Source organism: Spodoptera frugiperda, chromosome 23, assembly GCF_023101765.2.
Source record: "Spodoptera frugiperda isolate SF20-4 chromosome 23, AGI-APGP_CSIRO_Sfru_2.0, whole genome shotgun sequence".
In the NCBI taxonomy this organism is placed as follows: Eukaryota; Metazoa; Arthropoda; class Insecta; order Lepidoptera; family Noctuidae; genus Spodoptera; species Spodoptera frugiperda.
In genome coordinates this window covers 10,995,541-11,004,738 of record NC_064234.1, presented here as the reverse complement: position 1 = coordinate 11,004,738, position 9,198 = coordinate 10,995,541, and the positions used below count along the sequence as shown (strand labels likewise).

The window sequence follows — 9,198 nt, the reverse complement described above, 5'->3', positions numbered from 1 at the left end:
CCTCTGCCTACCCCTTCGGGGATTAAAGGCGTGACGATATGTATGTAATAACGTATTTGCTTCCTCTCGTAAAGTTTGATTCATTTTATCTAAGTATTGTTTTCTTATACGACAAAACAAAAACATACGTGTCTATAATATTTTTTCATTACCCAACAAACGGACTAAATAGATTTATAATTTTCCTACCACGTCATCATCCCTATTATATACCCTATTTGAATCGAATACAACTCATGATAAAATTACCTTGTTAACGATCCATGGTACCAACAGACATTTGAATAGATTATTCAACATCCCAGTAAACTTGAATAGGCTGGAACTAACACCTCGAAATGTCAGAGATCTAGTTTTATCGGTGCAATGCCTCAATGCACTGTAAATGGGTATCAGGTAACAGTATTTATCGCCTAACCATCTTATATGGTAGACCCTAATGTGTTATTTTGAGTGTATGGATATAGAGTTTCTAATGGAGGTGCTTTTTTTGAGATCCTGTTTTTTTTTTGTATTGTTATTCTAAGGAGGAGTCTTAGGAGTCCTTTTCGTACCATTGATAAGGAAAAGAAGACGTATCTACGAAGATGTTATAGCTAAGCTGTGAAACTATGTGACCGCTTCCACTGATACTAAGCTATGCAGCTATGCGAGGAAGATGCGCAGCTCAAATATGCGATGCATCACATATCGATACTTCAATATGGAAGCCATCCATAGCACACATCTTTACATACAAAAAACATAGCTTAGCTGAGTCCGTTTCCACTAGTGCTAAGCTATGTGTACTAATGAATATGATTGATGAGCCCAACGCATCTACAGCAGGAAAAGCAGTACTAAAAGTTTAAATAGTTATCTATTGTCGTGAGAACAACTTTAGCAGTTGAAAATTTTCGTCAGCATCATTTCCTCAAAAGTAGTACGAATGATTAATTAAATTGATTGACATGCTCCATTCGTTCCGCATTGGAGGGTCTCGGCTTCCCTTCGGTAGCACCTGGTCTTGGATTCTTCGTTCTGATCGACGATACTGCGCAGTCACTTCACGTAATTGGGTCCGTAATTTGTTCTGGTGCAACAATCGGAAACCTTGACTCGATTAAGAATTTAAACCGATTATTAAACCCTTATTCGGATGTTCTTTCTTCTCGATTATTTTGAATTGAAGTTGTATTATGCATGCTGCTTAGGATATTAAGCAACTGAACTAAAAAAATTTACAAAGTAATAAGTTTAGTTCAACGTATTTAAAATCACTACATCGACGAACATCAACGTCAAATCGATTATTCTTAAAATTACATTTAAAATTTTACCGAAAACATTACAAAACAAGAAGCTCCTACCTTTAAACTGGCGATTAAAACCATGATACTAACAGCAGCGTCAGTTAAACACATAATTTTGTTTATCAGCTTACTGTGTAGATAAATGTAGATACTTAGTATTAAATGGTCCAAAGGTTTTAACGACCGATGAAAGAAATGTCATCATTTTCTCCATACGAAAGCACTTAACGCTAAGCCCACAATTCTCGAAATCTCTTTACGTATCGTCTTTAAACTTTCGAATACACTTATGTACTCAAAACAGATCGACTAAACAGAACTCGTCGAATTAATGGGTTCGTATAAACATAATTAAGCTTTCAAAGAGTACCGATTGTCTTATAAGATAAGGATTGTCAAAGTTTTTTAGTTTGTGATGTATGTATGTACTATAATAAACTAAAAAAATCTATATACTAAGGTAGGTAAATAGTAGTAGTATTTATAGTTATCGTACGTATTTTATGTTATAAGCCGGGAAACGTGCTGACGGATCACCTGATGGTAAGCAATCGCCGCCGCTCATGGGCACCCAAATACCAGAGGCGTTACAAGTACATTTTGGGGGTAAGAATTTAAGCGTTATTGGGAAAATCGGGAAGGGGGAAGAGGGGGTGGGCCTGAAATAAATGAAAGAAAGGTAGGTCCTAAGCGCTGCTAAACTTTGAGAACCACTGTACAGACCATTAGTTTAAAATTGACACTCAATTAAAAAATGGGATCCATTTGTTTTATTTAATTTGGTCTTATTGGCTTCGATTTCATTTAAGGCAGTCCTGTTTTTAATCAGAATCAGTAATTTAATTTAAGAATTAGTCATTCGTTAACATTTTCTTATAAGCAAATAATATCTAAATTGAATAAAAAAAAATACACTAAGAATAATTTCCCAGAACTAATGGAATAAAATCGTCACGTTTTTATCTATCGTTGTGAAAAATATTGATTTGAGAATACTCATAAGTAGTGAGGGAATATAAAATTCACAAATGACTGAATTTTGGTTTTCATCAATCTACAAGTGATATCTAACAGTACAAGTAATGGGTTAGATAAGGTGTCACGCTAAGATATTTTTTATTAGGAACTGCTTTATGGGGTGGTTGGTGAAAACGACCATAAGTATATTATTCCCAAATTACTACCATACAAAAGTATTAAAAAGATCGAATTCTACAGGATGACGTTTACCATTCATGAAATAACGAATGGGCTAGGAACAAGAAGAACAAGAAATCTATTATTATAAAAAGTATCAATACAAAATTCCCAAATTAATCCTTACACATGTATAAGCTCAATGCCATAGATGTTAATAACAATTTTAGAAAATGAAATTATTTGGACCGGTCTTAAGTCTATTAAGCTTTGTAGCCGCGGGCTATATCAACATCATATTATTATGAATACTATCAAGACTTGTCTGCCTTCGATAAAAAGTTATTGACAAGCAAGTAGCTAAGGCAAGTAAAGTAATAATGTAAGTATTTGTGGGGGAAAATCATCAAATGACTTCTTGATATCACAAGTCACAATGCAGCACGTCAACATAGCCCAAAATGTCAAAAATTTCCTTCAATAAACTTTAAACCTTATTCCAAAATGATAAAACAGAAAATCTTTTAAAGTTATTACACTACACTACTAGCTGATACCTTCGGCAATCTCCGGCAGTAGTTCGGGTGTGTCCGGTCACGATCTGTGCTCCCTTGAGCATGGGCAGGCGCACGCCCACATTGTCCACTAGTCACTATAGTGAAAGGATACAAAACAATCTGATAAACGTAATTTGATATTATTCGACGTCATTTAGGAGAATAATAAATTGCTATTGTTTATAATAGACGTATGTTGTTCCCTAAATGGGGTAAGCAGATACAGCACCACAATAAACCTTCTTTTAAGTTATTTTATTAGTCTCATGTCATTCCATACATATAATGTAGGTTGGCGATTTCAGACTTCTAATTAGAAATTATAACCCCAGGTTTGCACGATGCTTTCCTTCACCGTTTGTCAGTGATTTCTGAGAAACGGGGTGGTTTTTAGTCAGTAAGAGTCTGACACTCCCTTACGCCTCGCCCGAGGCGGGAGAAGCTGTTGGATGTTATTCCCCGGACCACAAAAAAGTCCGTCGGACTATCTAGTCATACATTATTTTCCCAACACAGTACTGTACCAATTGGCTTTAAAAACAATTCTTGTAAACTGCTTAAGTCCCTATCTAGAGCCTATTACGACTAAAGAAAGTTACCATTTAAGTAACCACTGTTAAAGGTGTGTCACGCACGGGTGCATGCGAAAACACTTAGTCTAACTACCCGTAAATATAAAGGCTACCGTTATTGCTATTTTCTATATATATATAAGTATTTATCTACTATTTTTCTGTCTGCAGTTCTCTAATTCATTATTCATGTACCAATCAGCTTTCTTAACACATTGAATGCCGTGGTGGTCACCGGTGACCGACGTTAGCGGAGGATTTGCCTTCAACAGTTTTCTATTGCCAGTCACAGCTTAAATATCAGTCTATCCATCGATGAAAACTATATACCGACTTCAAAAAAAGAAGGATCTCAGTTGGTCCTGTATGTATGTAGGTCTGTGCACAATTATGTCGCGTTTGGATGAATCGATTTTGATGCGGGTTTTCAATTAGCCTAATAATTTTACTTTGACTTAAAAAAATAATGGAGGGGGATAAAGACAATAGAAGGCAGTTCCCGTTTTAAAAAAGTTTTATATAAGCGTTAATTTTCTAGGCAAGGTTTCAATGGGTGCCATTATCCCTACACTCGGCATTCATCATAACAGATTTAAGTATAATCAATCATTTAATTAATAAAGAAAAATATTTGTTAATTCATAGGAAAAGTCGGGAGACAGTACCGCTAGCCTGGATGAAACGCTAGTTTATAAATAAAGACAAGTCTGAAGTAAACTGGTATGTGGCAAGAACTAAGATCAGTTCGGGTCAGACTTTAAACTAGAATTTACTGTCGGTTTGTTTACAAACGATTTCAATAGAAAATTTATCTACATACAATAATGCAAACAATAAATTATTATGTGTATGATTATCCCAATATATGGCAATAGGCCCACCGTCTATTACATGGGGATTACAGCATAAATTTCCATCTTGGAAAAGATGGAATGAAATAGAGATTTTGTCAAAATCCTAGATCAATGAAGATCAAGAAGATAGTTTATGATCAGTTCTTAATTTCAACCATAAAATCAACTGTAAAAAACCCACCCGAGAGAAATACGGTGTACTGACATACACGAGCGACAAGCTACGTAGACCTAGTGCCAACTGTCAGCATAACAATTATCTATATTTCGTATCATGTTGTAAGTCTTTGTCAAATCTTATTGTGCAGTGCCCCACCTTAGCCCCTGCATACTAACGACCCATGAAATGTGCACATGACATGGACTCCGCTGGACTTCGGATGCTATTACGTGTGACACGTAATTGATACTCTTTTGTATTGATGCCCGTTTAACACGCACACCGCAGCAGTACAATGTTTTGAAATTACATTGGAAATAAATAAAAATAGGTACTAAATAGTTGATTATGATTGCTGATTTAAATAAGTATTGTAACTAACGGTTAACCAATTAACAGTATTTTTTCACGTTTGATGTTTTAATAAAAATAAACTTCATACCGTGGCATTGCCATTCATTTGTCAAATATGAAAATGAAAGTTCTAATTTTCATTACATGTCAACAATGACACCAACTATTTCTATGCTATTGCTATGTCTAATTGTAATACGTAATGTTGGACGGAGTGGACGGCAATTCGCTGTATTCTGGTCACGACGCGATCTAAACAGGTAAAACGATAATTTACCATTGCGATAGTGGGCAGGTGCTGTGAAAATATAGGCCGTACACACGAACTACGATTTACTTACACTCCATTACTTTAGTCACGATTTTGATTCAAGTTAGAAGTTAATTATAAAATGTCACTGCTTTTGTTCACATACCAAGATGAAACATAGGTACAGTGAGATCTGAACGTCAGCTACTGGCTGGCAGTACAGTAGCCGGTTATAAAAATATAGCACACATACATCAACAGCCTAAAAGTAGGCACTGCTGACTAAAGGCCTCTTCTCGCATGAAATAGGTTGGCGATTTCACACTTATAATAAAAAATTATAGGTACAGGTTTCCTCACGATGTTTTCCTTCACTGTTTTTCACTGGTGTCTAAATAATCTTAAAAATACATAATAATATTATAACTCGGAAAAAGTCACATTGGTACTTGCCGTAGGTAAATCATCACCATCACCATCTTGGATAAGAAGTAGGGGTGAATAATACAGCATATAGCACATGTCTTGTTGAAAAAATATAAAAAAAACTTATGTTTGAATCAGCCGCGTTTCCGACACCGTTATAGAATGCAGTTATCGATTGTCGCCAACCGTTCTAAAACATTACAATACTCTATTGTAACTTGCTCTCTGCTCTACATTCTAACCTAAAACTTCATCAGTCTAGATTACACTTCTCGTATTTGTGCTCAAAATTAATATATTAAAGTGACGAAGGAAAAAGTGTAAATCATCTGCAGTAAAACCCTTTTTAATTGTGTTTTTTGCTGATATTATTGCAGGTAAGACTATTTCTATTTCTGACTTATGTAATGTATCTCAATTCGTGCGTTATCTCGATGTTTGTAAATAGAAAAGCAATGAATGAAACTGTTTTTATTGCAGAAACCCAACTGAGATTTTACTTCGACAAGGAGTAGAAAAATAAAGATTATTTATTCTATTAACACTTACAATGGACCACACAGATTATTTTTGAACTTAAAGAGTCTTACCGTTTTAATTGGTTGCAATTTTAATATAAATACAGTTAGTTATGTTATGCAGTAAATGCGACAAAGTTAATTAAAAAAAACCGCTTATTCACATATGAATAAGTCCGATAAAATCCATGGAAAATTATAATATGTACATGGACATTTTAATTGAAACATTTACGAATAAGATTAGTTGTTAATAAATACATCAGCGATCTTAATCATTCTATTTTATTCATTGGCGTCGCTCTTGACGTTATCATTGGAAGAATAATTTCATTATGATTTTTTCATCTTGTAAGTAAATATTTTATTATAACTTATTGTAGCTTAGATTAAAACCTCATTAAACACCTGGGAAGATTTAATATCTACTATAGATTTAATGGAATATAATTTAGGCAAATTGCGATACTTTCTTGATATTATATGTTTGCTTTTTTTTGTAAATAAGCAGACGGATCACCTAATAGTAAGCAATCGCTGCCGCCCATGGACACTTGAAACACCAGAGGCATTACAAGTGCGTTGCCGGTCTTTTGGGGGTTAGGAATTTAAGGGTTGTTGGGGAATCGGGGATTGGGAAGATTAGGTAGGAGGTAATTGGGCCTCCGGTAACCTCACTCACACAACGAAAGACATCGCAAGCGTTGTTTCACGTCAGTTTTCGGTGAGGCCATGGTATCACTCCGGTCGTGCCGGCCCATTCATGCCGAAGCATGGCTCTCCCACACTTACTATTGTTATTCTCAGTAAGTGTGTAATAACAGCCAGTGTTTTGATATTTACACCATCTCATAAACGCATGAGCATTTCCACTGTGAATAGTATTTATTTATGGTATATGTCGGTAAACGAGCAGACGGATCACCTGATGATAAGCAATCAGGGCCCATGGACACCCGAAACACCAGGGGAACGCTCCTGGTGTTTCGGGTGTCCATGGGCGGCAACAACAAGTGCTGAAGATAAGAGGGTAATTTCCGTGGCAATCCTTTTTACCCGACTGTGGGAATTGTAATTAAGAAATAACAAATATTTAAATTGTTTTTTTTTCAGATTTCTTTTGGCTAACGCTGCTGGAAGTTTCATACATGTTAACCCCGCAGCTGGTTTCTTCAAATTTTCTTGACGACTTTATAGAGGATGTGAAAACTTATCGTCCTTACACGAGGAGACCAAGGCCGAGGGACAAACCAGTCGGTGAGCGTTCAAGATATGCGGCCAAGAAATTTAAATTACCAAAATTTAAAGCGCCCGTAACAACTACCCCATTACCGACTACTGTCAGTACTACGACTGAAGCACCAAAAACAGATGTCGAAGTCATTTTTCCTGATGAAACGAAAACACTATCATTTGATTCTCCAGCAAAAGTAAACTTCACTTTCGATTTTTCAATAGAAGGTATGAAAAAACTATCATTTACTTACGAAGAACCACAAAAATCAAATCTGGAAAAACTACAGACTCCCGACTCGAAGTCTAAATAAAAAAAAAAATCTAATAAACTATTAACCACTTTTAGAAATAAATACTTAGTTTGACTTGTATCTTAATATTCTAAATTATAACTTTACTGTCCATAAAAATACGGCAAATAAACGACTCGCGAAAACCGCGTTAGATTGTCCACTTTGGACACACAAACCAAAACTAAAAAACAAGTTCATTAATAAAAAAAAAACAGTGGATTTTTCCAAAACCGTAATTACACGTTTGTCTTAGTAACCGATATTATTCGTTATTTAGTAGATACCTTATTATAGATTGCCAGATTTGGGGTATTTTGAATTTTCACGATTGTGGTAATTAATTATCTGATTGTTTTAAACTAACTTATGATTTAGAGTTTAATGGGAATAACCAATGAGTTTCACATAGTATTGTTTTCTGAAAAGTAATAAAAAACTAATGTTACATATTTTGTTTTCTTTACAATAGTATACCTTAAAATTAAAAGCAGTTTACGAGTAGGACTACCTTATTACTGTCTATCAGTTATTATTTCAAACGTTCTTAAGCTTACATTCAAGAATTTTAAACAAGTACGTCTAAATCCATAGTCAACACACAGTCCTTAGGACTATTCCATAAGTTAGTAATAATAACTAATTAAAGAACTTTACAACATCAATTCAAAGCATTTATTCCAATTAAACCATAAATAGTTACTTTAGAAATGTCAACAAACAAACAAATAAATACTAGTCTGTCATTCTGCCAGTGAAGTTAAGTCACAATGGTCCAAACTAGGATACCACTATAACTCCTGTACTCGAATTAAAATACCTTTAGAACATTTGAGTAAGTATATTTATAATTATAACAGCGAAATTAAAGTACAAATTAAAGATGTCAAGTTCTAATTTCAAACAAACTACCGACTTACACAACGTATATCAAAAACTAATTCCATTCCATAAATTAACAATCGAATCAATAAATTAATACTAATTCAATTCTTAACTGAATTAATGATATCAATCCTTCTTACTTAAAGTACCTTATTCTTTTATTAGGAATTTAATAAATTAATACAAGTAAAACGAACCGTATATCAAATAGAACCATACTGTGAAGTATAATGATAACGGATGATCACACTGTTTCGTTATTACCGGCTATCGTTGGCTATCGTTAAGATCGTTAAATTGTAAGGCGAATCGTTAAATTTGACAAATGACGTACAATATCGAACATACAAATTAATGTTGAATGCAGTGTCGACAAGGTTTTACTTTAAAGAGATTTATTACTGCTTTTTTTTTGTTAGTGGTTTTCGAATCTTTGTTTTAGGAACGAAGATTTTGTAATCTCTTGTTCAATCGAAGAATCTTTTGTAAAGATTCGATAGTTACACATTACAATATTCTTTTGTTATGTTAAGAATAAGTGATAGGCCGGAGGTTTAAGACACTTCTCATATATGAGGATGCGGGTTCGAAACCTGCGAACAGCAAGTGCTGCATTCTAAGATTATTTAGACACCATTGACAAACGGTGAAGGAAAACACTGTGAGG

The 9,198-nt window shown here is 34.5% G+C and overlaps 1 long non-coding RNA gene across 1 annotated transcript; it reads left to right on the top strand.

The window, feature by feature from the left end:
• Positions 1-5,797: 5,797 nt before the first annotated feature.
• Positions 5,798-7,685, top strand: LOC118267286 (uncharacterized). Its single transcript, XR_007706793.1, has 3 exons — positions 5,798-5,979; positions 6,083-6,471; positions 7,234-7,685. It is a non-coding gene; the product is annotated as an uncharacterized LOC118267286 (long non-coding RNA).
• Positions 7,686-9,198: the final 1,513 nt, after the last annotated feature.